The following is a 27543-nucleotide window of genomic DNA, read 5'->3' as shown; positions in this document are numbered from 1 at the left end:
TGCAAGGAACAAAAGACAGTAATGTTATGTAAATTTCAGTAAATTTAACAGGATTTTACAGGAAAATGTATCTTGGGATTCTCTGTGGCTTTTCATTTTTCTATGAATATGTATTGTCGAATAAATTGTAAAGGCAGCTGAAGGCTATTGATACTAAAGCTGACTTCTTTATTTGAAACAAGTTTTCACTTTTTTCTCTCCCTTTTCCAAAAAAAAACTTGAAGTATTTTTGCTTGGAAAACAAACTTTGGCAGAACCTAGGGAGCAGTTTCTGTTGAATGCATTGTCCCATGCAAAGATGGTACTGGAAATCTGTTTTCTGCCTGACTTAAATTTTACACTGATGACCTTGTATGTGGTGATTTTGCCTTCCTGGTCAAATGTCTGTTATTTTCCCAAGGAGTCTTTCTTTATTTCCAATTTACCTGTAAGTTTGTATCTCTTTCCTCAGGTCAACAGACAGTCAGCTAAAGCTATGGAATGTAGGGAAGCCGCATTGTTTGCGTTCTTTTAAGGGTCACATCAATGAGAAGAATTTTGTTGGCTTGGCATCTAATGGAGACTATATTGCCTGTGGTAAGTAAACAGCTGTTGAGCAAGGGAGTTAAAATATACAATGTTAAAGACTCCAAGGCATCATAATTCCCTGATACACTTAGCATATTGTAACTTGTATTGCAGTCATAAAACTGAATATTCTTGGCTTTGATAATCAACTGTTATTACTTATTAAGGACTTATTTGCTATGAAATATCAAAAAATCTCAAAAGAGTATCATAGAATGGATCCATCCCTTTTTCTTGAGAAAAAAGATATTCTTATGTTTAAAAGTGTTCCTAACCTGTTTTCAAGAAATATAGAAGAGGGAGGTTCAAAACTTTGAATACATAATTAGGAAGTTTTTGTTTATCCCAAATCAGTATAGTTCAAACAACTGGAAAAACTGAGTAATCTCAAACTTCAAGAAGGCAAGGAAAAGAACTATTATTCAGTTTTCCAGTTGGTAACCTATAGTAACGCATAGTACAGTAACATATCTTATTGTTCTTTTCAGTAGTGAAAAATAACCCCAATCCTTCAGTGTAATCTCCTTTAGTCTGCACTCGGGACTTTTTATCACTTCTTATCTTCTAAATCCTTTTTGGTTTTTCAGCATTCAGCATTCTCCTTGAACTCTTAATGTCTAAAGCAGGTCATAGAAAATACCTTCTGGCATCTGGAGTCATGCCATTGCACAGAAAAATAGCAAATGCTACACCTTCAAATTTATGTTTCTGGTTAAAAAGCTTAAAATGGTATTGGTCTTGATAGCTGCCACCTTCCATTCACTTTCTGAATATTGGATACTTGAATGAGTTGGTTATATCAAATTATATATCTTATAATTAATCTAATTCCTGTGTCTTCTGCTTTAGCCAGAATTCTTTTAGTGGAAAGCATAGATTGAGCTGGAGCTGTCGGAAGCAAATATTGTAAATCAGGCTGTGTTTTTGTTTTTGATTGTAGGAAGTGAAAATAATTCACTCTACCTGTACTATAAAGGCCTATCAAAGACATTGCTAACCTTCAAATTTGACACTGTCAAAAGCGTCCTGGACAAAGACCGTAAGGAGGATGACACAAATGAATTTGTCAGTGCTGTATGCTGGAGGGCACTACCAGATGGGGTAAATATTTTGCTAATTTTTTCTTCTTGTCGGGGGGAAAAATAGTAAGAGATTGGCAGGCCATTTATTTGGATCAACCTGAGGCTAGTCGTGAGCACGTCAGATTAATGGAAGGTTACCTTTTTGATTATGAAATGACCGAGATTTGGCTTACTCAGGCATAGTAACAACTACTACTATTTGGAGTTTTCAGTGTAGATAAAGGAATTTAAGCAGATGTTAATGGATTATCAAAGTAGATATCACTGGACTATTATGCAACAAACCTTACTTTGCACCTAGACTGTAAACTGTATCAAGCTGTGCCACTTCAGAATTTAGAAGCTTTCATCTCTGGACAAAGATGACTAATGTGTTGTGAGAGATTGTATTCAAAATTTTCTTTGTACAATTGCTTTTAGTGAATAGAAGAAAAAATGCATTCATAGCATTGACATAGAGAAGACCTAATACTGCACTAGCATTTTATTTAAGTGAAATGATACAAAGATAGAGAGTGAGCTAAGTGAATTCCATTCTGATCTTCGAGATCTGTGACAGCAGAGTTGCTCACAATATCCCACAGTTGAAGTATGTAACACAGTGGTGGTTTCAGACTTCCTAACGAGGAATATAAAGATATTAATGACTCTGGGCTCAATTAAAGCAAAAGAGAACAAAAGAATAAGTAGCTTGATTCTAGGCAATAAAAGACCATTGTAGAACTTCCTTCTGGTTGATAGAATTGAAACTCAACTGCCTGACATAAAATCCAACCTTCTGTGTTACATTTAATTGGAGGTAGCATAACAACATGGGTACCACAATGAGTGTTCAGATGGTGGTTTAACCTGCTGATCTATTTTAGGATTGGGTTGTGTTTCCTGCCAAGGATATTGACTGACCAATTTATAGATTTCTTTTTGGGTGATGACTTGGTAATCAGACTGGCATTTGTATTTTCTGGAATCCCTAAGGTTTGTTTTTGCCTACATTGTACTAGAGGACACACACAGAGATTAGTTAGATGATAACTTCTCAGCTATAATCTGGGAGTCTGTTACTCCTCTTGCTGCCTTTCTCAGCACAAACAGATGCTTTAAGTGCTAGAGTAATGGCAACCCAAATTAAAATTGTAAATTAAATTACATCCCTGCATAAAATACACAGAGCTTGTTGAGGTTTTTGAAGTTTTAGAATTCTATACTTTTACCAACTTTGTATCATGTGCTGAATGACATGTTTTGGTAAATGTGGGGTGGGGAGGGGACTTCGTTTTCTAACTGTTTTCCTGGCTTTCTGTAAAGTTATTCTTTTTCCATTTCCCTGTGATAGCCAGTGTACCTTCTTTCTGGTTGTGCTAGAAAGCAGTCTTAGCAGAACTTATTTTGTTCAGGAAATATGCCATGCTACTTCTGTGCTCTGTGATTCCCTTTAATTATAGCATCCAGTTTTCTCTTCAACATCATTACTCATTTTTGCCTGCATATTAATGCTGAGGTCCACAGGACAGAAGGCTGGAGGTGAAAATTCCTTCTATCTGGGTTTTCACATACTGATGAATGTGAAAACCTCATGCTTTGGATAGTGGCTTGGTAGCTCCTGCTGCCATCATCAATCCTTTGGGATGTTTCACCTTCTGACACTGGTGTGTGAGAGAAATAGAGCTTTCCCACCCTGTGCTGCCTTTCTGACAATTAAAGGTTAAAATGCAAAAGGTGAAATCACTTTTATAGTACCACCTCCTTGCCATGTAGAGGTATGTTAACTAGAGATTTCAACCCTTCCTTCCCCAGGGAGATAAAGTAACCTCAGAAATAACCAAAATCATTTTTTAAAAAAAGATAAAATGTAATCCCCCCTTTTTTAAAAAAATTCAGACATTCACTGTAGAGAAAGATAATTATACTGTTGCCCAGATCATGGTAATACAGCAACTTGCAAATTAATTATGAAAGAAAAATCCAAAGAAAATGTAATTTCTAGTCTGCTACAAGTAAGGAGCTCTTCACCCCAAATCTCTTTGGAAACTAGAGAGAATTCAAATAATTACCAGTCACAAGAAGTTTCTAAAGAAAAAAACTCTACTAGTGATCCATAGTAGTGCAGATGTTGGACTAGGTCTGTGAAGGCTTGGGTTCAAGTCTGTCCTCAGCCATGGAAGCTTACTGGATGACTTTGGGCTAGTTATTCTCTCTGAGCCTTTCCACTTTCCAAACAAAGTACTGGGTTCAATCACCCACTATTTTTTATTTTCTAAGAGTGCTTCTAGTGCCTGTGTGGAGCCTTTCTTAATTAGAAATATGAAAATAATTAAGTGGGGCATGCAGTCTTTTGGGAATCTAGCAAAATATCATTGAGATTAGCACTCCACATGCATTGTTTTGGGGACAGAGACCCAGGGAGTCAGGTGTGAGGTTTCAGCCTACTTCTGATTCCAAAAATGAAACTTATCCAGAGTCAGAAGGGTAAAACAAAACTCATCAGGAGAGACTCAGAGAAGCTGAACCAGGAAGTGACTCAGCAGAGCGGAAGAAATTGCGGACACGGATTGGTCAAACTCCAGAGGGGGATTTGAATTCTCCAATCGGTACTCAAGACAGGAGAGCAGAGAAGTGCGCAAATCAGAAAGCAGCTCGATTGGCTGCAGGAGAGAAAAGGCGTTGAAAGGATTGCCTTAAAAGGCAGACGCGCAAAGCGCAAGCTGCTGGAGACAACCGATCCTTCGAGCTAACAGCACTTGCGGAAGAGTCCTTACCTGCGTCAGTAGCCTTGCCTGTAGCCAGCATGGAACCAGCACCAGTGTCTTCTACCTCTGCGGAACTGCCTTCTGCACAAGCTGCTCCAGTCGAGTTTCTCCTTGCCATCCCTGCTAAGCACAGTTTCTCATTTAGCTCCAGACCTCGTCACTGCGCTTCAGAGTGATCCAGCCTTGCTTCCAGTCCTCAGCCTTGCTTAGACTCTCCAGTTCAGTCCAGCCTTGCTTCCAGCTATCAGCCTTGCTTAGACACTCCAGTCCAGTCCAGCCTTGCTTCCAGTCCTCAGCCTTGCTTGGATTCTCCAGTCCAGTCCAGCCTTGTTCCCAGCTCTCAGCCTTGCTTGCTCTCTCCAGCCCAGTCCAGTCTTGCTTCCAGAGATCAGTGTTGCCTTGACTCTCCAGTCCAGTCCAGTCCAGCCTAGCCTCCAGAGCCAAGCCTTGTCTAAGGGTTCCAGTCCAGTCTTGCCTAGCCTCTATGTTCCAGTCTGATCCTAGCTGTGTGCCAGTCTATGGAACCTCGCCTTCACCTTCTGCCTTGCCACGCAATCTAGCATCACCAAGTCCGACAGCTTTGATCAGAGAGTTAGCTGAATTTTGCCTTGCTGTTCTGCCTCAGTCTGACTCTGCAGCCTTGTCTGTTCATCTGCCCTTGCCTGGATGGTCTTGATTGAGATTGCTTGCCTATTTATTCACAGACTTTACTGTTGTAAATAGTTGTTTTAAATAAAGAGTTTGATAATACTTCTTTCTGGCTGCCTCATAGTCTGAACAGAACATCGGGGGAGGTCAAAACAGGCTAGAAGCCTCACGCTTTGCATTAATTTTGCATGCAGGTACAAAGGGGTAGGGCTTCAATCACAGTGTCACAACCACCATCTTGACTGTTTTAACACACATCCCAGGGATGCCAACAACATAGGCCTTAAACCACCTTTTGGGGCAGTAGATACAGTATTACTTTAATCATAAACCCACAATGAAAACTGAGAATGTGCAGCCTAGCAATACCATTGTGAGAGAGCCAGTTTGGTGTAGTGATTGGGACACCGGGCTATAGGCCAGGAGACCAGGAGTTGTAGTGCCATCTTAGGCACAAAGCTAGCTTGGGTGACCTTGGCCCAATTACTCTGTCTCATGAAGAAACTAGGAAAAAAACAATGGCAAACCATTTCCAAAAATCTTGCCAAGAAACCTGCAGAGATTAATCCCGTCAATCACCAGGAGTCAAGACTGACTCGAAGGCACCTTTCCCTGCAAAAAAAAAAAGTGAATCTTGGAGCTGGGATATGGGTTTCCAATTGCATTGGATTTAATTAAATTGAGCAAAGGTCCTGTTATGCTTCCGCTGATCTTGCTTTAAAAAAAACCATAGGCATTAACGAAATGTATTGTAAGAAGTCTTATTTTAGCTCTGGCTGTTCAGAGTACAGGTATTATATATAAGCCATCTGATTACATAGATTATGCATAGGTTCAATTTATTAGCATCATTATAAAGAAGTCATTTAATTCTTCCCTTGTTTTGGTATGTTCTTTGCTATTTCTAAGTAGGTTAGCCTGGAAAGAAAGTAGAATTAAAGTGTTTTGGAAAACTACCTGGAAATGAAGATAAGAGAAAATAGAATGCGAATTAGTCATAAAAAATATCTAGAATCCTCTCAGAGAAGCTAGGAGGTAATGGTAATAGAGGATTGTGGAAAACTCATAAATTTTAGTTCTGCTGAAGGGGCCAGAATTATTGGCTTACCTAAATCAAGTACTGTTAATTGCACAGCTATTCTGCATGACTGAAAAAGTATTCTGTTAACAAGCAAGCTAAGTAAACCAGAGTTGAAAAAAATTATCCTGTTCCATATTTTAGCATGCTATATGCCAGCAAATTTGGAAAACACAAGAATGGCCATCAGATTGGAAAAAATCAACTTATATCCCCATACCAAAAAAGGGGAACACTAAAGAATGTTCAAACTATAGAACAGTGGCACCCATTTCACATGCCAGTAAGGTAATGCTCAAGATCCTGCAAGGTAGACTTCAGCAGTTCATGGAGCGAGAATTGCCAGATGTACAAGCTGGGTTTAGAAAAGGCAGAGGAACTAGAGACCAAATTGCCAATATCCGCTGGATCATGGAAAAAGCCAGGGAGTTTCAGAAAAACATCTATTTCTGTTTTATTGACTATTCTAAAGCCTTTGACTGTGTGGACCATAACAAATTGTGGCAAGTTCTTAGTGGTATGGGGATACCAAGTCATCTTGTATGCCTCCTGAAGAATCTGTATAACGACCAGGTAGCGACAGTAAGAACAGACCACGGAACAACGGACTGGTTTAAGATTGGGAAAGGAGTACGGCAGGGCTGTATACTCTCACCCTACCTATTCAACTTGTATGCAGAACACATCATGCGACATGCTGGGCTTGAGGAATCCAAGGCTGGAGTTAAAATCTCTGGAAGAAACATTAACAATCTCAGATATGCAGATGATACCACTTTGATGGTTGAAAGTGAAGAGGAACTGAGGAGCCTTATGATCAAGGTGAAAGAAGAAATTGCAAAAGCTGGCTTGCAGCTAAACCTCAAAAAAACCAAGATTATGGCAACCAGCTTGATTGATAACTGGCAAATAGAGGGAGAAAATGTAGAAGCAGTGAAAAGCTTTGTATTCCTAGGTGCAAAGATTACTGCAGATGCTGACTGCGGTCAAGAAATCAGAAGATGCTTAATCCTTGGGAGAAGAGCAATGACAAATCTCGATAAAATAGTTAAGAGCAGAGACATCACACTGACAACAAAGGCCCGCATAGTTAAAGCAATGGTGTTCCCCATAGTAAGATATGGCTGCGAGAGCTGGACCATAAGGAAGGCTGAGAGAAGGAAGATAGATGCTTTGGAACTGTGGTGTTGGAGGAAAATTCTGAGAGTGCCTTGGACTGCAAGAAGATCAAACCAGTCCATCCTCCAGGAAATAAAGCCAGACTGCTCACTTGAGGGAATGATATTAAAGGCAAAACTGAAATACTTTGGCCACATAATGAGAAGACAGGACAGCCTGGAGAAGATGTTGATGCTAGGGAGAGTGGAGGGCAAAAGGAAGAGGGGCCGACCAAGGGCAAGGTGGATGGATGATATTCTAGAGGTGACGGACTTGTCCCTGGGGGAGCTGGAGGTGTTGACGACCGACAGGAAGCTCTGGCGTGGGCTGGTCCATGAAGTCACGAAGAGTCAGAAGCGACTAAACGAATAAACAACAACAACAACAACATATTTTAGAATATTCATGAGAGTATAAAATAGACTTATTAGTAAAAATCTGTTGTGATTTTGTACATATATGTTCATTTTGCTCTTTTTCATATTTGACTGAGGAAGGGGCTTGGTCTGAATTTGTTGATTCTTGAGGAACACACTTCGTGATTTCCAGTATGAAGTGATCTGATCCCCAACTCCTGGACAAATAATGTAGATTGGAATGTACATAAAGACCAGTGTTTGAACTTCTCAAATATTTCAACAGTTTTTGGTGTTTTTAAAAAATCAAAATATGTTAACAGGATTACTTTTTGGGACAGATTGGTGCAGAAATCAGATGAAACAGACATGAGAGAAACAGGTGACATGGACTAGAAGAACACTGCCGATCTTCAATTTATATATTTATGATTTTTCATAAATTCTAATCATAATGGTCATCTATGAATATATAGAACAAAAAGTTTTAAACCATTAGTGTTGCCAAAAAAAACTAAACTTGACAACACAGAACATTTACTAGTTTTCTGGATAGTTAAGTATTTTCTCTAAAATAGGGGTTTAAAGAATTAATAAGAACACCTACATTGAGATACTGATAATCTATTGACAAATTAACTCTGTTTAGATTTACCTTTCTTGTTCATGCAATATTTATAAGTATCTAGCCTGGGAAATTAAAATAAACTAACTGCTTTGGTTGCCTCTTACCCACCCACACTAGGATTCTGATTATACAGTACATACTGTGGCTGAATCCCTGAGAACAAATTCTGCTCATTGATAGGATATTACATGCATAAAATTACGCTACAGTCAGACTGAACTTTTTATATAAGGCTGTTGGTAAGAAAACACGCTTTTAAATTGATACTGTATGGCACAGCCAAATATCTTGAAGTAGTTTTTATACTTGTTACTTGAAGTTATACTTGTTATACTTGAAGTAGTTTTTATACTTGTTATAAATGAATCTACAAAATTGTCTCACCTGTCCAGTAAGGAACAACAATTTCACTTGCTTTACAAATTCATTTTTAAAAAAATCTCATGTAAGGAATATATAAAGAACATACTTTCATTCATTACAAAAGCCACCAATTTTTAATCAGTATTTCATATTGCTGGACTAGTGGAATTTTTTGGCAAAATGGTGACACTTAGACCTCTAAACTCTTCCATTTGCTTTCCCATATGGCATATGTCCAACTGAGCTGCCTCAGGAAAAGATGTCTTATTATGTTTATCTATTGATGGAAGGAGAAAGAGCATTAAATGTTATATTATCAATACTGACATCAAGCTGTTGTGACACAGCGAGCAAAATAAATGGCATGTTACTAAAAGAAAAGTCATTTCACTAGAATCATTTCTATGAGGAAGTTTGATAGATAAAAGTACAATTTACAGTGTGCTGGACACAATCTCAGTGCACCTAGAAAGTAGTTTGGAATTTGTCTTATAATATGGCAAACACATTTATTCTGATTTTGAATGAAGTTTCTAAAGCCTTCTAAAGCTCCACTAAAATGAAAAATGCAAATGACTTTAAAAAAAAAAAAGGTTTCTAGTCTTCATTGTTGCAGGGATTTTTTTTTTAAAGAAATGAAAGCAAATCCTGCTCTAAGAGTCCTTAAAACTATTGGAACTATAGCACATAATTCCAATAACTAAAAAGGAGGAATTTCTAAAACTTACAGTATAATTAGAGAAATTTTGGAGAGGACAGAGGTTGCGGTCTGCTGTTCGTATTTCTAGCAAACCACACAAAGGATTTTAGGGACATGATGACATCACCAGAAAGAGAAGGACCAAAAATCTGGAACGCGTTTTTTACTCAGACTGCAGATGGAAGGGATTGGAGGTGGGACTGAGAGTATTTTGCCTTGAAGAGAACTTATTCCCACCTCAAAACCAGCCCAACCCATCAAATTAAAATGATTCTACCAAAACCTAGCTATTTTCTGTCGAATTTTGGCAGTGCATTCTTGAGATACTTAATGAAGCTGCATTGTGGATGTTTCACACAAACTCTTTATTTCTAAATCTTTTGGCTGCTACACTATTTTTGAAACTTCATTTCTTTTCCGTCTGCTCTGCTTCATAATAGAAAACCTAATTCAGTACCTATGAATTCAGAACTTGTGACATTACTTAGTAGCACTATTCAACTATGTTGAATGTTCAAGTATTAACTAACATTTTATTAGTGAGCATAATAGAGTTTCATAATAAAAGCTTGCCTGACATCTTTGTGCTTGCAGAATTTGACAAGCTATAGTAGAGAATTCTGTTTTCCTCTTGTAATAAATAATCCTTTCTAATAGGGATTATTAGTCCCAGCAGAGTAGCCCTCCTCAAAGCAATATACGCAGACACTTTCTCTGGAAGGCTCAAACAGCTGCTTCAAAGGCTGTGGCTGTATATGCATGTGCATGCACATCTCCTCTTTTTATCACTAATGGTTCTAGCAGAAATGTTATCTGCACATTCATATAAACGCATAAACAACTGGGAATAGCCATTGAAGCAACTGAATGATACTTCCAAAGGATTTGTCTGCTTTACTGCTTCAAGGAGGTGTACTTTGTTTCCACTAACATGTTTTGCTAAATGCCACTTTCAATCCTTTGCACAGCCCTGTTTTCTAATAAAGTTTCCTGAAGAAACATATAGCACAATATCTCTGGAACACACATTCTAACAGGTATGGCACTCTCAGCTGTCATAAGGACATGACTCTTAAAAAGCAGTGTAGTTTCAGGGCCTGGGGAGACAAATATGAAAAAAAATCATATTTCTCATATCAACATTTCTCTGTCTTAGAAATCAGTTCAGCTAAAATATTAGATAATTGGCAATTTCTGCTCAGTTAAATGTTACTGAGCATTGCCTTAGATGGAAAGAAATCTGAGTTGCGGTAAACTTTACAAATACAGGTAGTCCTCACTGAATGACCATTCAGCAACCTTTTAAAATTACGACAGCACTGAAAAAAGGGACTTATGACCCATGCCTGAAGATATGGCTGTTGCAGTGCCCCCGCAGTCACATGATCAAAATTTGGGTGCTTGGCATTCCGCCTGCACTTACAACCACAGAAGCACTGCAACTCCCCCTGCCCAGCTATCTCCCCCCATCTCTGTGTTAGCAGATTGCTAGGAAAGCCTTTGGCTCAGGAGAGATCAGAAAAGACACACACCAGGCATTTCTATAACAATAATTTTATTTACAGAAAGCAAACATATTTACAGGCTCTCAGTGAGAGCTGCTTAACTCTCTACATGCCTACACAGAAGGGAAACTGAAACTAAAACAAGTCCAGGCAAGTTCTCCTCCCCAGGTGCAAAAATTAACATCCAAAAAGAGGACAATTAAATTCAACCTCTTCACCCGGCCAAAATGATTAGTTACCATAGTAACCTTAATCTGTAGTTGTTGTTTATTCGTTTAGTCGCTTCCGACTCTTCGTGACTTCATGGACCAGCCCACGCCAGAGCTTCCTGTTGGTCGTCAACACCCCCAGCTCCCCCAGGGATGAGTCCGTCACCTCTAGAATATCTGTAGTAGAAAACATATTAACACTCTGCACTTTTGGCTACCCTGCACCCTGCCTTGTGGGATGACAAGCAGCTCCAGAACTGTGTGGCTCTGGGGTTGCTTGCCATGCCCCGGGAAGCCGCAGACACCCTTGCCACCTGCGCTCCAAGAACCCTGCTGGCCTGCGCTCCACCGTCCCAGCTCACCTTGCCATCTTGCTCCTGCTTGCATGAAACCAGTTCCTGGCAAAGCCACTTGCGAAGGGGAGTGCTTTCGCTGGCTTCGCACAAAGGGACAAAGGCTTCCCTTTGCTCAAAGCCAGCAAAAGCACACCGCTTTGTAAGTGGGGCATACAAGCAAAGGAGGCTGAGGTGCGTGCAAGTGAGCAAAGGGGGAAGGAGGGCCAAGAAGCCCCGAACCGCAGAGTGGCAAGCAGCCCCAAAGCTGTTCAGTTTTGGGGCTGCTTGCCGCCCCGCAAGCAGGTGCAGGGCAGCCAGAAGGTCAGAGATTAAGCGGGGGAGACAGGCAGATGAGGGTTGTTGGGAGCAGTCGCTTACCTTACTGAGGCTTGGGGCTGGGACGGACCAAGCCCGGAATGGCTTGGATTGAGGTGGGTGCTTGGCTAACGACTGGTAAAATTTGCTTAATGACGGCAAAGAGAATTGCCAGGATTGCCATTGCTAAGCGATGCAGTCATGTGACATCACACTTTACGATTGCATCACTTAGGAACAAAAATTCCAGCCCCTATTGCAGTCATTAAGCAAGGACTACCTGTAAGCCTATCCAAGGAACTGCTTTTCTTGCTATCCTTTTCTAGCAATTCTCCTCAAATTACTTGTGGTATAAATACTTTAGTTCAGGTCTAGGACCGTTCTGCAATTTCACTTAAGTCAGGGCATGGGAAGGGTTTGAGTCAGGGACTCTAGGATTTCAGCCTAACCTAATTATAGAAACCTTGAAAACACTTTATTGTATATGGGGTGTGATATATGTATTTTTCTGTTCTTTAGAAAAATCTGCATGAGCTAACCTGGATTAAACCTGCTTCCTTAATTAACTTTCCTACACTCTATTTTTATGTATTAATATGAGTTTAATTTAAGATGTGATGCAGTCTGAAATTTGAAATAAATAAGGGATGTAATAAAAGAGTTCTTAATGGATTTTAGTAAAAGTGGAAACTGAATGTATCTCCCATGAAGGCAAATGATGTGTCTTTTGTCTGTATTTTCAGCATTTCTGGAGTAATATAAGGGCTCCTATGCTTTAAAACAATTAGGTGATCCAAATAATTTCTCTTTGTACATCTTTGAAATCTATGCACAGTCCCCACTGCTGCAGGCATTGTTACGACATCAGTGAACTGATGCTGAAGAAAAGAATGAAACTAAGCAAGTATTACTCTCTGAATGTGTAAGACTACATATTTTATATAACCAAACATTTATATTTTTGTTCAAGAGACCTAATGGGATTAACCTAAGCCATGAACCTGAGTGCTTTATAGTTGTAGGACAGACCTTTACAGTGAAGAAAATATCCTTTTCTTCTTGTCATGGCAAGTCATTATATAAAGCAACAAAAAGCCTTTTAACTTCATAGCTGGCATAAACCACTTCTAATCCCTCCATAAAGAGATTTCCAGATACTTTATTTTTGGCTGGCTGATTGGTACTTAATCATTTGATTTCAAGATTATGTTAACATAGTTGACATTTTTATTGTTAAGGGTTCTAGCTATTGTGGAGGAAATGGGACATGGTACTTTCAACCTTCTGTTTTTATGTTAATCCCAGTCAGAATAGTTGGAATATTGCCATATCTCTGTGGAAAACAGTAGTCAGAGGGTTTCACAGTTTGCCCTTTCCTGTCTCCTCTAATTCCTTCTTAGCTTTGTTAATTACTCTTCCATCCTATAATGATCTTGGTGCAAGTTTTAAATTGACTTAACCTTGACATTAATAATGTACATTATTAAATTTCCATCCCATCATGTCAATAAATCAGTTATATGCGCACATCTAATTAACTATTCACCCAGTAAAAATAATACTTGAAATTATTATAGTGCATTTCATCAGTGGATCCAAAGCCAGGTAGTCAGGTAGTTAAGCAATACTGGGCTTCAGAGATTGGCACACTGAGTCTCTACTTCTATCTAACATCCCAAAGTCAGGTATTATAAAGATAGAAAATCTAGCAAAAGAGCCATGGATGTTCTTCAGAAAATGGCACTGGTGATATATTAAGATTTTGTAGCTCCATCTAAGTCTGATTTACCAAGAACAACATGAGGGATTTCTGACCACTGATCCTATTATGAGGAATCTTGAATGAAGTTGTTATTATTACTCTTGTATTCCAGAAAAAAATAATTTTCAGGTTATCTATTATAATTTGGGCATGTCACATAGCATTAAGTCAGTATCACCCATCTTTTGATAGCTGAAACACGCTTTTCTCTTAATTAAAATTGTAGGCATATTAATATCTGATATCAATTTACGTAGGGTGGGAGAATGGAGGGAAGCATGGTTAAAATAGTGAATCATGGAGCAGGTAGCCTCTCTTGCAGGTGAACATTTGGATTCAGTGAAACCCTATATTTGTTTAAAGTATGATAAGTGTTATCTCATGACTTACATCTGGAGTTCATTGTTATAAACTAAGCAAAGGGCTTGGTCTCTTTTGGTATAATATGCACAGATACAAACATGTAAGTATTCGCTACTATATTTCAGGGGTGGGGGGAACCTTAATTAAAAGAATAGCCTTTTACTTTAAAGGAGTAGAAAATACAAGTGAGATTGCCAAACCTCAGCTTTAGTGCAGTGTAGACTTAATTTTTTTTTTTTTTACAGTTTCAGATTTTGTGCTTGCTTATAATATAGCCTATGTGTTAAGCTTAGAAGTAGGTAGAGTCCTTAATGGTTCATTGCATACTGGGAGGGAAAATTAGGGTTGGAAAATGTGTGCCATTTCTTCTCCCAAGGATACTGTAAACTGTTCAGTAATTGGGCCTTAATGTTCCTCAGAAGGAGAGAATGTAATTTCAATTAAAATAATAGGTTTTTATATTGGCTCCAATTAATTAACTCCAAAGACTTATTTGGAGTGTATCTTTGGTTGCATTTGGTATTGTGGGCATTCATTGTTGGCCATGGCCAGTCACAAAATACCCATTTTCAGAAGATAGAAATGTGCACCCAGGATGCTTTCTACTTTTATCTATTTTTTAAACAGGTGGGCTTTCAAATAAAGTACAGGGCTGCAGCTGGTCATCATATTTACAGGAATGTTTCTAAGTCAAAAAGATAAAAAAAAATTGGATTAAAATACATACACTGATTCAGAGGATTTTAAACATTAATATGCAATTGAGACCAGAGGTTTTTCTTTTGGGATTGATGGACAAACAGTTGGAAAAAAAGTCATGGAACTTTGTTTTTGTACATGATAACTGCAGCAACATTATTGTACGCACAAAGATGGAAAGATTCAGCAGTGGAGGAATGGTTGTTGAAGATGATAGAACTTGCTGAGATGACTAAATTGACTAGTTTGATTAGAGAAAAGACAATATCTACATTTATTGCTGACTGGAAACCCCTTATGGACTTTTTCCATAAAACAGAAAAAAATGAACTTATGATTTATGGTTTTGATGGTTAGACAGGATAGATTATAGAAAGAAGAGAGTTCTGTTGTAACAATGGAGTAAGAGGCAAATTTATGATTGTGCTTATAACGACTGTAAAGAAGATTGGAAGCCACTTCTTTATATCTTTTTTTTTCCCTTCTATTTTCCTTTTATTTTTTTCCTTTCTTGCACTTTTAGCTTTCTCTTTGATTTCTTTCTTTTTCTTTTCTTACTTTATATTAGTTGTATTGGTTTTTATATTCCTTTTTAAAAATCTTTAATAAAAATTATATGTACATAAAAAAGAATGTTTCTAAGTCCTACATAGGTATTTTAGAAAAATAAATATAAAATTAGAAAACGACATTTTGTGCAACATGCCAGTTTCACAGGGAGGTATCCACCAGCATGTTAGTGCCAGTGAGCGCCACATCCCTTACCTTCTCCTCTTGAGCTTGTAAGGTTAGCAGATCTCAAAATAGTTTCAGTCTGGGAACTTGTGGTCCCCGAATCCTCTCCAAAACACTCTTCTGATCCAGTACAGCTTTTCCCCTCAGAGGAAAACCGAAGCTGGTGAGGCTTGCCCTCGGGGGTATGGTTTGCTAGAGAGCTGAGGTCTTGTGCCTGTGCTCTGATGCTGCAGTGCTAGGGTTCTAAAACATAAAAGTCTTCATGCAGCAGGTAACCTTTTCACTGAAAAGTAAGGCCTTGCCTTTGCAAACATTTTTCACCTAATAACCAAGCTTCATCTTGACTGTAGAAAAATATTGTATGTGGTTATTGTTTTCTATGGTCCTGCTGAATGACATGGGGCTTCTTTATGATAATGAAATCGTAGAGCCTCATTCTTAAAATAATTGGTGTTTTAAAATCCCATGCATCTATTTTTCTATTGCATTATAAAGGTGATATTATTTTAAAAACACTAACAGTTTTGTAAATCACTTGCTATTTGCATTAAACACTAATCTACCAGCTTGGTTTTTGTTTACTATGCTTCTTCAGACCATTGCCAAAACAATTTGTTAAGAGCTCCTTTGGGAAGTTTATTTGGACAAATTTAACAAGATTGTGTGTAAATATTAAATTCTCCATGGGTTTGTCTGTTGGCAAATCAAAAACAAAAACCTCTTGTCTCCTTTTCAGATATCCCTTGTTTTTTCAAGTTGTTTCTCCTGGCTCTGTTTTCAAAATTTTTAATTTGTACATACTCCTTAGTTTTTTACATAGTACTACAGAATTTTCAAAGCATACATATGTAACCATCACACTATTCCCTCTTGGAATAAGCAGTATTATGCTAAGGGCAAAAATGTAGCAAGAAATAATAAGCAAAAAGCATGCAAAGGCATGAGATGAAAGGAAAGAGAAGGAAATACAACTAAATCTGGTTTATACCAATGCCATTCTTTGTACTTTTCTTTACCTTTCTGTACTAGTAAACCAAGCTTGCTTCCATCACATCCAGATACTGCCTCATACAATGCCTTTTGTTCTTTAAAATGGTCTCCTATCCATTTTTCAGGATCTTATCAAATCCAGCCAGCCATACTTTCCCAGCCTTGCCCTTCTCCACCCGTGTAGTCCTCCTTCATATTTCAGGCCTCCTTCCTTTGCAATTCAGGCCTCATTTATTCTCTGTTTGTGTCCAAACCACCTTGATATTCTGCTTTCATGCTGGTCACTCACTTTTGAAATCAATTTCATCATCTGTTTATTCTTGACTCCATTTCTTTTTTCACCAGGCATTTTTTAAGCGAACCCTTTCCCATGCATTCAAGTTTTATGTTGTCTCCTTACACAGCTATGGGAGGGTGAGTATGGATAAGAAAGAAGTCAAACACACACACACAGACAGACAACCAGTGAATACAGTGCTGCTTATTAGTGTACAAGCTTAGTGCAAAATGTACTAAGTTACAATCATTCTAGTGTGTGTGTCTGTGTGCGTGTGTAGAGAGAGAGAGCACATATATAAGTGTAGGAGGGACATAGAGAATGGGCTTGAAGGGCAGTGGGAAGAATCACTACCAAGGCAATGGTGAGGCAAGTGCAGCTTAAGCCCTTGCCAAAATACTAACTTGGGAAAATGCTGCAAACATTTCCTACAAATGAGGAAGGAGTGAAGCACATTCAGATTTGCAACATTCTGTTACTATACTCTTCTAATAAAAGTAGTTTTAGATACATATGACATTGGTTTCTGACCAAATGCATCACTTAGCAACAGTCCCAGTTGCCATTGTTAACTGAATCCCACAGTCAAACAAAGTCAGTGAGGAAGCTGTCAGGAAGTTGCCTAGTCAAAACTATAGAAACTTATCTAAGTATCGTAACAGGATTTTTAAGTAAATGATTCAAACTCTACTACTTTACCTTAGAATACAAAACCTTAACATGCTAGTTTCCTCCATCCTCCCACACATGCTGTAAGGATTGCCTACCCTAATAGACTCAGACTCACAAGCAGGAACTTAATGATATCTGATTTATTAAAGAATAGTATGCAAATACAGAGAAAGCTGTGAATGAGCAAAAGTGCGCCAAATACAAACTAAAAACCCTCAGCTCAAACGTAATCCCTCCCCTTGCCCTGCCGTAGCAACCCCCCCCCCCCCCAGGTGCTGGTAACCGTTTCTGCTGATGTCCTGGGAAAGGAACCTTGAACACACGAGATAACCCAAACACATTCCAATCCAGCTGCCAACATATAACAATCCCACGAGATGGAATCCTCCTCCCTTCCCAAACGAAACACGCATCAGCCAAATGACATGCGAAATGTTACGGTGCAGCGGAAACATTGGAACGATGAACATGACACATACTTATCTACAGGCTTAGGAATGCTTGTAGCCATACTGAAGGTTACTATTCTCTGTCTGAACCCACTCTTGCCCTGTTCTCCAGCTTCGGAACCACCTGATGTTTCTGCCACTGTCTACATCCAGGCCTGAGTTTTCCGTTCTATTGACTCTGCAAATTCCTTTTCTGGCTTCAGCTGCTTTAGACTCCTTCCTGTTCTCTTCTCCCTGGGTGTGAATCATCTGGCACCTGGCTCTTCTAGCCACTGTCTTTTCTGCTCCATGTCCCATCCAGTCGCTTTTCACTCCAGCAGCATCTCCTGCCGAACCTAGAAGAACACCTCCCCCCTGCTTTGGCTTCTTTTATACTTCTTTCTTTCAAAATCTGTGTGCAGGTGATTCTAAGGAGTTTAAACTTTTTTCCTTTCTTTTGTAACTGCCAATGTGCCTAAGCTGTGTACTTGACAAACGGCCAAAGAGAAAAAAAGTGTTTACTTGACAGTCACCTGTAACATTTTTCAGTTCCAGGACAGTTCATCCTTGTAGAACAACTCTCACTTCCATCTAAAAAAAGTGGGCAGAAGTGCAGTCTTTATGCACAGCCACTTTTGCTTCTTTCAGCAAACATTAATCCCTTGCAATATTGCCTATCATTGCCTATCAGCTTTTGTACAACTTGAAATTTCTCCATCCATTTTCTCATCTTTTAAGAAACAGTTTAGCAAGGTACACAAATTAATCTACTTTTTCAGCATTCATGTATAACTTGAAATAATTCACTCCATTTTCTCTGTCAAACACAATTACCTTGCACTTTGATACATTATTCTCAGTTCCATACTTCTCATTGAATCATATCTAGCATTTGCTGCAAATCATTTGGGTTCTCAGCAAACAAACTGCTTTTTTTGCATAGGAAAAAAATTGCACATTCCTGGTCCTAACCAATACATGTCTCTCATCACAAGCATTTGTTATATATTTACCGTTAAGTACTTTAAATCATCAAGGTGATATAATACAGACTTGTCTTCCTGCTCAATGTTCTAACATTTACTAAGCATTCCATTTTCACATGTACCTTACTCCCATCATATACTGCTCATCCTCCAATCCATTGTCACCCAAAATATTCAAATCTATTCATCTTATCATGTACTTTCTCTAGAGGATCATGCAGTCAAACAAGCTTTTTTGCATTCATACAGATCTTGGTGACCTGCTGAAGAGCAAAAATCTGGTCTGAATAATGACCTTCATATCATCAGAAATGGATTCAGTTTTGAGTCATACAGCCAGTCCATAAGTAAACCATTTTTACATTTGTCCAGTTACATTATCTACACCTGCAATTGTACTACAGGTAGTCCTCATTTAACAATGTTAATTGGAAACTCCATTGTTAAGCAGTGTAGTCGTTAGTCGAAAAAACATGTAACTGCACTGCTTAGCAATGGCAGTTTCAGTTGCTATCGTTAAGCAAAGGCCTCACGCAACCATGACTTCTAACTTCCTGCCTGCTTCCACATTGACTTTGCTTGTGGAAAGCCAGCAGGGAAGGTCACAAATCACAATCACGTGACTGCAGGATGCTGCAGTGGCTGCAGTATGAGGTCCATCCATAACCAACTCTCGTTCAGTGCCGTTGTAAGTTCAAATGGTCACTGAACAAGTGGTCATTAAACGAGGACCGTCTACATATTACAAAATTCTCCCAGCATTGATTACTTCCTTTTTATTTTTTTTCTTGGATGTTAACATTTATAGTATTTGTTTCAATTCTACTCTTCAACTTATTCCCACACAAATTTCCAAAATACTCCTTCAGCATTTACTCTCTTCAGCTTCATTTCAAATCATTTAATCACATTTATTTTTAATTCCACTTACTCTGCCAGAGGCTTCTTGTTTAGACTTTTTCATCCATCTCCAAAACAATGTTTTTATTTCTGTCAAAATCACTCTACGTTTTCTTTTTAATCTTAATCATTATTTGCTCTCTTTGACTACATTCTTTGTAACTGTCTTTTTCTCACAAGACAGATTATAAAATCATAGAATTATACAGTTGGAAGGCTCCACAAAGATCATCTAGTCCAAATCTGCAGTATGCAGGAAAAACCAATTAAATGATCCTCCAGAGGTGTCTTTCAAGACTTTTCTTAAAAATTCTAGACAACTCACAACCTCTGTGGATAGGTTGTTCTACTGTTTACAGAGCTTACCATGAGAAGTTTTTCATTTTTCTTTTAAATGAAAACTAGGTAGCTGCAACCTCTACCTGTTATTGCTGGTCCTAGTTTCTGTTCTGTTCTGGAAAATAGTTCTTGGCTATCTTCCTTGTAGTTTCTCTTTATGTACCTGAACATAGTTATGTCTTCCCAAGAACTTATCTTCCCAATAAGATTTTCTCCACACCAAACATCCCAGGTTCTCTTGTAGGGCAGGAAAGTCCCTATATCACTTCATTGCCATCCTCTGTACCTTCTCTAACCTGTCAAAGTCCTTCTGGAAAGGTATTTAACAATCGTGTTCTCTCATCCTCATTTTTGCAGCAGTCATTTTCTTATATGGATTTTTTTCTCATCCACAGCTTCTTTCACTTCATCACTCCACCAAATATGCTTTTAAATATTTCCTGTTATTATAACTCCACATGCTACTCTGGCATTCTGTAACATAATCCTTTTTACTGTGTCCCAAGCAGCTTCTGCAGCTTCTTTCCATACATCTACACTACTTCCATTGTGTTGGGAGATAAATCTGTCTTCTAATACTTTTCTTACAAGATTTCTACTTTTCTTCCTGCAGTCGTCATACTTTCCCACTAGTTTCTTTCACTCTTTCCTTTTCCACCTTGTCCATTCTTCCCAATATGCACTCTTAACACTGCCAAATTAAAAGGTTTATCTGGCACTCAGAATCACTCCTTTACTCTTGGTATCATTCACTAATCCATCATCATAAGCAATCAGATCAATCATGCTTTTTGATACATTCATTTTCCTTTTGTATGCATGACTACATTTACTGTGTGCTTAAACCACATATTTAAAGCAAATGGATTTTTCAAAGTACTCTTACTTACTTACAGGTTTTGGAATGGTCCAGTCATTCTGTTTCCATCCAACTATTCATACTGCCTAGCAGAATAAATTTTTCACTTAGATCATTGTAGTTTTCCCCTCAACTCATCCCTGGTACTTCCCTGATCACCTAAAAATGTCATCAACCAGTAAGTTCCTACTTTCACTTCCCTGCCTATATTCATTAGTACCACTTCACCAGACTTGACCAGATCTGTTACATCCTTCACCTTCCTCATAGTTTCACAAACACACAACACACCTGTTTTTCTCTCCTTCATTCTGTTTGTTAATTTATGCTCTTTACCATTTACTACTCTTCCATTCCTTTTCATTCTTTTACATATTGTGGTTGTGACCAGATTGGCTGATAAAATATTGACCTCCACTGCCCATTCACCACTTTGAATTTTCACATACGCTTTCTTAGTAAGAAGAAACAGCTTAGGTTACTAGCCTTAACTGTACCAATGTAGCACTTTTTGCTAATGGTAAAGACAGCATCTCTCAGTTTGGGCACATTTTAGCCAGTATCCTCAAACACAACCAAAGCCTAGTTGGTGCAAGCTGGGATCTGCCTTGCAAGCCATCATACTGTTTCTCACATTCCCCCAACTGGGAGGGTACATGCAGTTTACCGACATACTTGGAATGTATGTTGTTTATAAAGCTTGTCATATTATACAGTATATTATGTATATAACCTTTGAATATTTGAAAGCATGGGACTTTCAAGACATCACTTTTTGTTTACTGTTTTGGAATCTAATTTTAGTATGTCACTAGGAGGAAGCAGTATATGGAATCAACCTGAATAATATCAGCATCCCAGCTTAATTGACTAAATCCCAGGGTTGTGCAAAATGTTTAGTTTTGAAACTTTTCTAGCCAATAATTCTACAATCTGTTTCATTTTGAGTGTGACATTGCTGTTTTGAATATGAAATTGGGCCTTTTGAGGATTTTGGATTTTTTCTAGCACAGAATAGAAGTGCACCAAGCTGTTTTGGGCTTCAGACACTTCTGAAATTCTCAGAACAGCCATTTGTAATTGAGAGAGAGCATATCACAAACTTCCTAGAACATCGGACACCTCTAGTACAACCCCAAATATTGCAGTGTCATTTGATTTACAATTTATTTCAACTAGTTTTACTCTCTTTCCACCTCTGGCTGTTTTTTAATTTCTAGCCTACTAATAAGTTAATTGAATTTAGATATGTTTATTGTTAGAGACTGAAAGTAAGTTTGCCTTGTATTATCTATCAAACATTAGAAGAGACAGGCATGGGAGAAAAAATTGTAGATGAGGAATGCAATTATATTTTCAAAGTTTCAAGTCCAAAATAGGCTCCTTCAACAATTGTTTATAGGCATTGATAAATTTAGGTCAGGAAGCCTTGTGGAATGAAAGCAGCACAGATATGAGAAATAACTCCTTTTAAAACTTTCAAAGATAGACATATCAAACAGGTAACAAAAAGAGATGCCATACAATACAGAAGTTTTTAACAAAATTGTCAGCATACATTACCTTGACACAGAATTCTTAATATGGGAGATTGTTAATAAAGGTAGCCTCAATGTCCAATTGGACATAGATCCTGTTTTTCAGAAACTTAAGGAGAATAAAACTTTTAGACTTCTGAATTATCTTTTAAAGATGCACAATTCTCACTTTTTATAATCAAAATTGTTATACATTTGTTGATCTTAATATGCTCCATTAATCTGTTCCCCCACCTTTCTGCTTTCCTTTCTTCAATTTATTTTTCATCTCTTTAAGTTTGTTCTGACTACAATGTCCCCACTGCTCTTCGCCGTTCCTTATAAGTTTTTCGATCTCTAGTTTTGTGTTGGCATCAGTTACTTTTTCCCATTTCCTTTGTCCATGTTTCCTTTTTAACTCATGTTAACAACAACAGCTTTCTCCTCCTCCTCATCATCATTGTGGAAAATAATCCTAAAATCAAATAGGTACAAATGATAAATATAGAAATACCAGAAAGAGTTTGGCTGGGGAAAGCTAACATAAAAGGTGTTTTAACTAAAGGAATGTGCTCAGATTATCATATCTAACCATCTCAACCATTATATTTATTTTATTTAAAAATGGCTTGTCACATTTTCTTTATGTGGTAATCTCACAATACAGAAAAATGATTGTTTTTTCGATTTATTTTTTTTCCAGCAATATACAGAGGCCCATGGAATTCATATTAGAATTAGAAAATTTCTCCAAATTATTTCACAAAAATCACTTCTTGTAACATGTTAATGATGCTTATGTCCTTCAGTGATAATATTCTATTTAATAGCTGTGTGTTGTTATTGTCAACTTCATTAGGAATATCAGGCTCGTTGCGCATTAATAAATATCCTAGTGCTATTTATTGTATAAAGAAGAACTTTTATTCAGTGAATGCCATTAAATAGATTTCAGAAAGCAAAAACTATTGAGATACATGGAATATAGTAGTGTTCTTGTCAGTTGGTTCTTTTTTGCAATCTTTGACAATTTCTTACTTGTCAGCAGGTTCCAAGGTTAAAAGATATGATGGATCAGAGTCCTGTTGTGCTAAAGCTTCATTCTCTCTTGAGAACAGTTTTTGGCTAGATTCCCACTGGGAAAACTTGCAGCTTTCAGCACAGGGACATGAATATGAAAGTTGATGTGCTAAGCATTTGTAGAGATAATTTAAAGGATTTCAGTTATAAGTTGCTTTGAGGAAAATCAGTGCAATAATCTGAAAAACCTGGGGCTATAAATAATAAATAAATAAATAAAATTTAAAGTAAGTATCTCAGCGCAAATTCAAGAACATTTTAAAAATTTGGAAATGAATAATCTTTTCTTGGGCGAACAGTGTCAGTCCTAGATAGAGAGGTAGGATATTAACCATGGTGTGGATAATAGTGTGAATCAAAAGAATGATTGAACAAAACACTCTAAAGAAAGGAGGATAACCTGTCTGATAATAATAGCATAAAATCTACCTATATGCAGTATTATCTTCAGGCTTATCTACCAATTAAAACATTTTTAGTTGCTTGGTTACCTTTTGACTAGTCACTTAATTTAATTAAAGTGTTTGTATTTTCAAAGTTTAGTTATATAACTTTTTAAAGCAATTGGAAGGATTCAATATAGAAAAGTTAACATTTATGGTAGAGAAAGTAAGTGGTATCATTAGCGTCAAAAAACATGTATCAGGTATCGCACCCTATTATAGCTAACCCCAAATTCTTGCAATCCTAATTTATGTTTTTGATAACATATACTCAGATAATCAGAGTTCCATCTCTTGATAGTTCCTAAAACAAAGATGAAATAAATGGCTCACTTTTCTTAATTAATTGCATTTTTACAATAGCAATGTAACCAGTGGGTATGGTTTTTAAATATTGTCACATATTAAATGGTACCATGGTTCTAAACATTCTTCTCCCTCTTTACATTATTTGGCATCATGACAAAATGATATAAAAAGAGTTGGATTTCCTGGATTTAATTTGTTATTAAATATGTGAAGCTCAGTTTTGTAAGGCTGCTGGTCTGTTAAGATTACATTTTCCCATAATATGTTAATTTAATGATGTCATAGGGTCAGGTTACTTGAGAGATCCATCAGGTCTGGCAAAGAGACGCATGTTAGGAGTCCCGTCTATTGAGGAGTTTCATCTGGTGGGACCTAGGAGGATAGCCTTTTCTGCCATGGCACTTGCCCTCTGGGACATCATCCCCCTGAGGTTAGATTGACCCTGACCCTATTGGCCTTTCAAAAGACCCTGAATTCATGGTTTTGCCATCAGGCTTGGGGATCCTGCGGAGGTATAGAACCTGCAAGATGACTTGTATTGTTTGTAAGCTGCTGGGTTGGCACTCTCACACGTTTTATTTTTTTTTTATGTTTAATTGTTTTAACTTGTTTTTAATGGTTTATGTTATTGTTGGTTTTGGTTAGGGTTATTTATTTATATGTGGTTTGGTTTTAAGTCTGTGGGCTGCCCAGAGTCACTCATGTGAGATCAGCAGCTAAATAAATTGAATAAATAAAAATAAAATAAAATTCATTTGGCAAAGTTACTATATATGTTTTGATCATTAGTGTTCTTGTTCAGTCTTAAGCCAAACTTTGACTTGGCCTCCTTTGCTGCTTCTGCCTCATGTGCTCTTCCTCCCCTTTCTGGCATATTGTAAGGGGGGGATTAAAAACTTTCATTTGCCAATTTTAATTTTAATCAGTGTTAATTGCTATTCTTGGATTTGATGTTATAATACATTATAATTTAAAGCATCCCACAGGCCATATACCGTCTCCTTTGCCTCCATTTTGTGGTCCTCAGAGCATTCCAAGAGAGTGTTGCTGAAATTCTACAAGAAACTCATCAAGTTTTGACAGTGTGAGTTGGGACCTTTGTAGGGGGAAGAGTAATAAGAATATCCAACATAGGTGGATTAACATTCAGGGCTTAATGTACCCATTTTTCACTTTTAGCACACATCCCAACACCAGAAAATTGGTGGGGGGAGAAAAACCCTGAAGATTATAACATCCCCTGATGATGTCTCTAGGAATGCCCTCTGCGGCTTCCAGGCTGGAAAGCTTTGCCCACCTCTGATTTGTAGGAATGAATCAGGAATATAAATGTGAACTGTGCTTGATCAAGATCAGTCATTCACAGGCTGAGGAAAGAAAGGAATTCACAAATCTAAGTTGAACACTGCTTGGAAAAAATATATATTTTCCTACAGAAGACATGGTGCTAGGATAGTTCTTCTCCTTGTCAGGTTTTTCCTCATGCCACCTTCTAGCAGTTACATTGGGTTTGAATGGAAGAAGTGGTAGGCTATCAATTTTGATTTCAGTTGACATTATACAGCAGAAGGACTGGTCTGGTAGTGGTCATATCCAGCTAATCCAGGTAGATAGTAAATCTTTTGAGTCAATTCTTTGTACTAACATTTATTACCCTGCTGGTAGGAATCTAAACCTGTGGTTTAAGATTTGGTCCTGTCTGCAAACACTTTTAGAGAGAGTTGAACAATCACTACCAAAAAGACATTTTATTGCCTGGCAACTTTAATGCCAGAATTGATAAAGATGTTAACAGTTATAGAATAGAAACCTTATTGATTTAGTCATATCACCATATGAAAAGTATAAAACTGATACAAGTATACAAATAAATACAAAGAAAACAGTATGACATATTCATAATAAATCGTCACCCCTGCAGTTAACCCCAGTCTGATCTAAACAGTCTGTCCTCTTTGAAATGGCCTTTGATATAAAGAGTGCAGTCTTACTAGTGATATGCAGGTTCGTTCCCTGCAAAAAGGAAGACAGTTTCTCCTGGGTGCCCCAGTATTTTTTTAGTTTTTAAATAAGAATCTAAGTAAACAGTCCTTTCTGCAGAATATAGATTGTAATCAAAAAGCATATATGCAATGTCTTCAACAGCTGGTGTGCTACGGATACAGAGTCTTTTTTCAAATGGAACTCCATGAAACCTCCCATATCTTACCATAGAATCTAGTTGTTCGAAACAAGCTCTAGAAAATAATCTTCTAAGATGTTGAGGCATGTAAGTTGTTAAATACTTTTCTAACTGGGAGGCTGATTTGTGTTGAGCCAGCCATTATCATCTTGGGCAGCCACATCCATGACCCTTTGTTTAAAATTATTCTTGGCCTTCAGATCTGATTGGACTGGGAATTGGATGGAGAATCCATATTGTGAGATGAAATTTGAAAGTTGGGCAGCCCAAGCTCAAGGAAGCGTATTATGCATCTGCTCTTCAAAACAGAGCTTAGATAATCTATCTGGGTCCGTAGATAAGATCTTCAGCCAATAGTTGAATACTTTAATTACTAGCTCACTTTGTATAGGGGGCAAACCAAACTTTGCCCTTACTGTTGGAGTTGGTATAGACTTGTCCACCCCCAAGATGCATTTTAAGAAAGTGGACTGTATCTGTTCCAATGAGGGGACATTTATATATCCCCACAGATCTGCACTATATGTAATCATTGGGACCATTTTGCTGTTACATATCTTTACGATTGGAATTAGAGAACCTGGGTAACTGGTTGATGAGCTGCCTTATGGCATCGGCACAGGCTGTAGCCCTTTAAAAACTCCTCTTAAAATGTGGGAGCCAGGAACCTCTTTCTGTAAAAACAATTCCTAAGTATAGATACTGTTATGAGTACGGATGGTGAGCAGGAGGGAGCCCCTATCCAGGGGGGAAAACGCATGCATAGTTTAGAGGCTTTGAACTGTCATTCATAGAAACCCAGAACAGACCCACCTTGAGTTTGAGGGTATATCTCTCTGAGTTTTCCCATGCTCCTTCAGTTTGGTAGGATTTTCTTTCTACTACAGCAGTTTAATAAACACTAGAGACATTCTCCTCATCTCAGCGTGGTCTTTGCTTAAGCCAGGACAGATATGACTTACCCTAACTATATGTTCCCTGTCCAGGCTCCAATTACACCTAGCCTACCTCTTCCTGAAAATAACTAGCTTAGTCTAGGACTTACTGATGTTCAGATAGTTGAGTGCACAGTATGAACTAAACCTGTGCAGCATCTTCTTATCCCTACCTGGGCATACGACATCGATACCATGTCATCTGCATAAAGCAGAATATTTACATGTTTATTTTAACTTTAGGTAATGCATATCAGTTGAATGAAGTAACTTTGGGATATTGTTAATGTGCAGGTTAAACAAAATGGGACCCAGCATATATCCTTGTCTGACCTCTTTGTTGGTGCTAACTATCCCTGTTAGGGAACAATGTGCT

At 37.8% G+C, this 27543-nt stretch overlaps 1 long non-coding RNA gene and 1 other non-coding gene across 2 annotated transcripts in view; both read left to right on the top strand.

Moving 5' to 3' along the window:
* The first annotated feature begins 447 nt into the window (after positions 1–447).
* LOC134507247 (uncharacterized) overlaps positions 448–27543 on the top strand; it is a 39887-nt gene continuing 12791 nt past the window's right edge. Inside the window, exons 1-2 of the long non-coding RNA XR_010068880.1 lie at positions 448–576; positions 1508–1668. This is a non-coding gene — a long non-coding RNA (uncharacterized LOC134507247). The remainder of the gene's footprint in view (positions 577–1507; positions 1669–27543) is intronic.
* On the top strand, positions 12374–12508 carry LOC134507248 (small Cajal body-specific RNA 3). The gene has a single exon (XR_010068881.1). It is a non-coding gene; the product is annotated as a small Cajal body-specific RNA 3 (non-coding RNA).

Source organism: Candoia aspera, unplaced genomic scaffold (assembly GCF_035149785.1).
Source record: "Candoia aspera isolate rCanAsp1 unplaced genomic scaffold, rCanAsp1.hap2 H2.scaffold_86, whole genome shotgun sequence".
NCBI classification, from domain to species: domain Eukaryota; kingdom Metazoa; phylum Chordata; class Lepidosauria; order Squamata; family Boidae; genus Candoia; species Candoia aspera.
The sequence above is the reverse complement of the archived record's forward strand: the minus strand, read 5'-3'. Positions and strand labels throughout refer to the sequence as shown.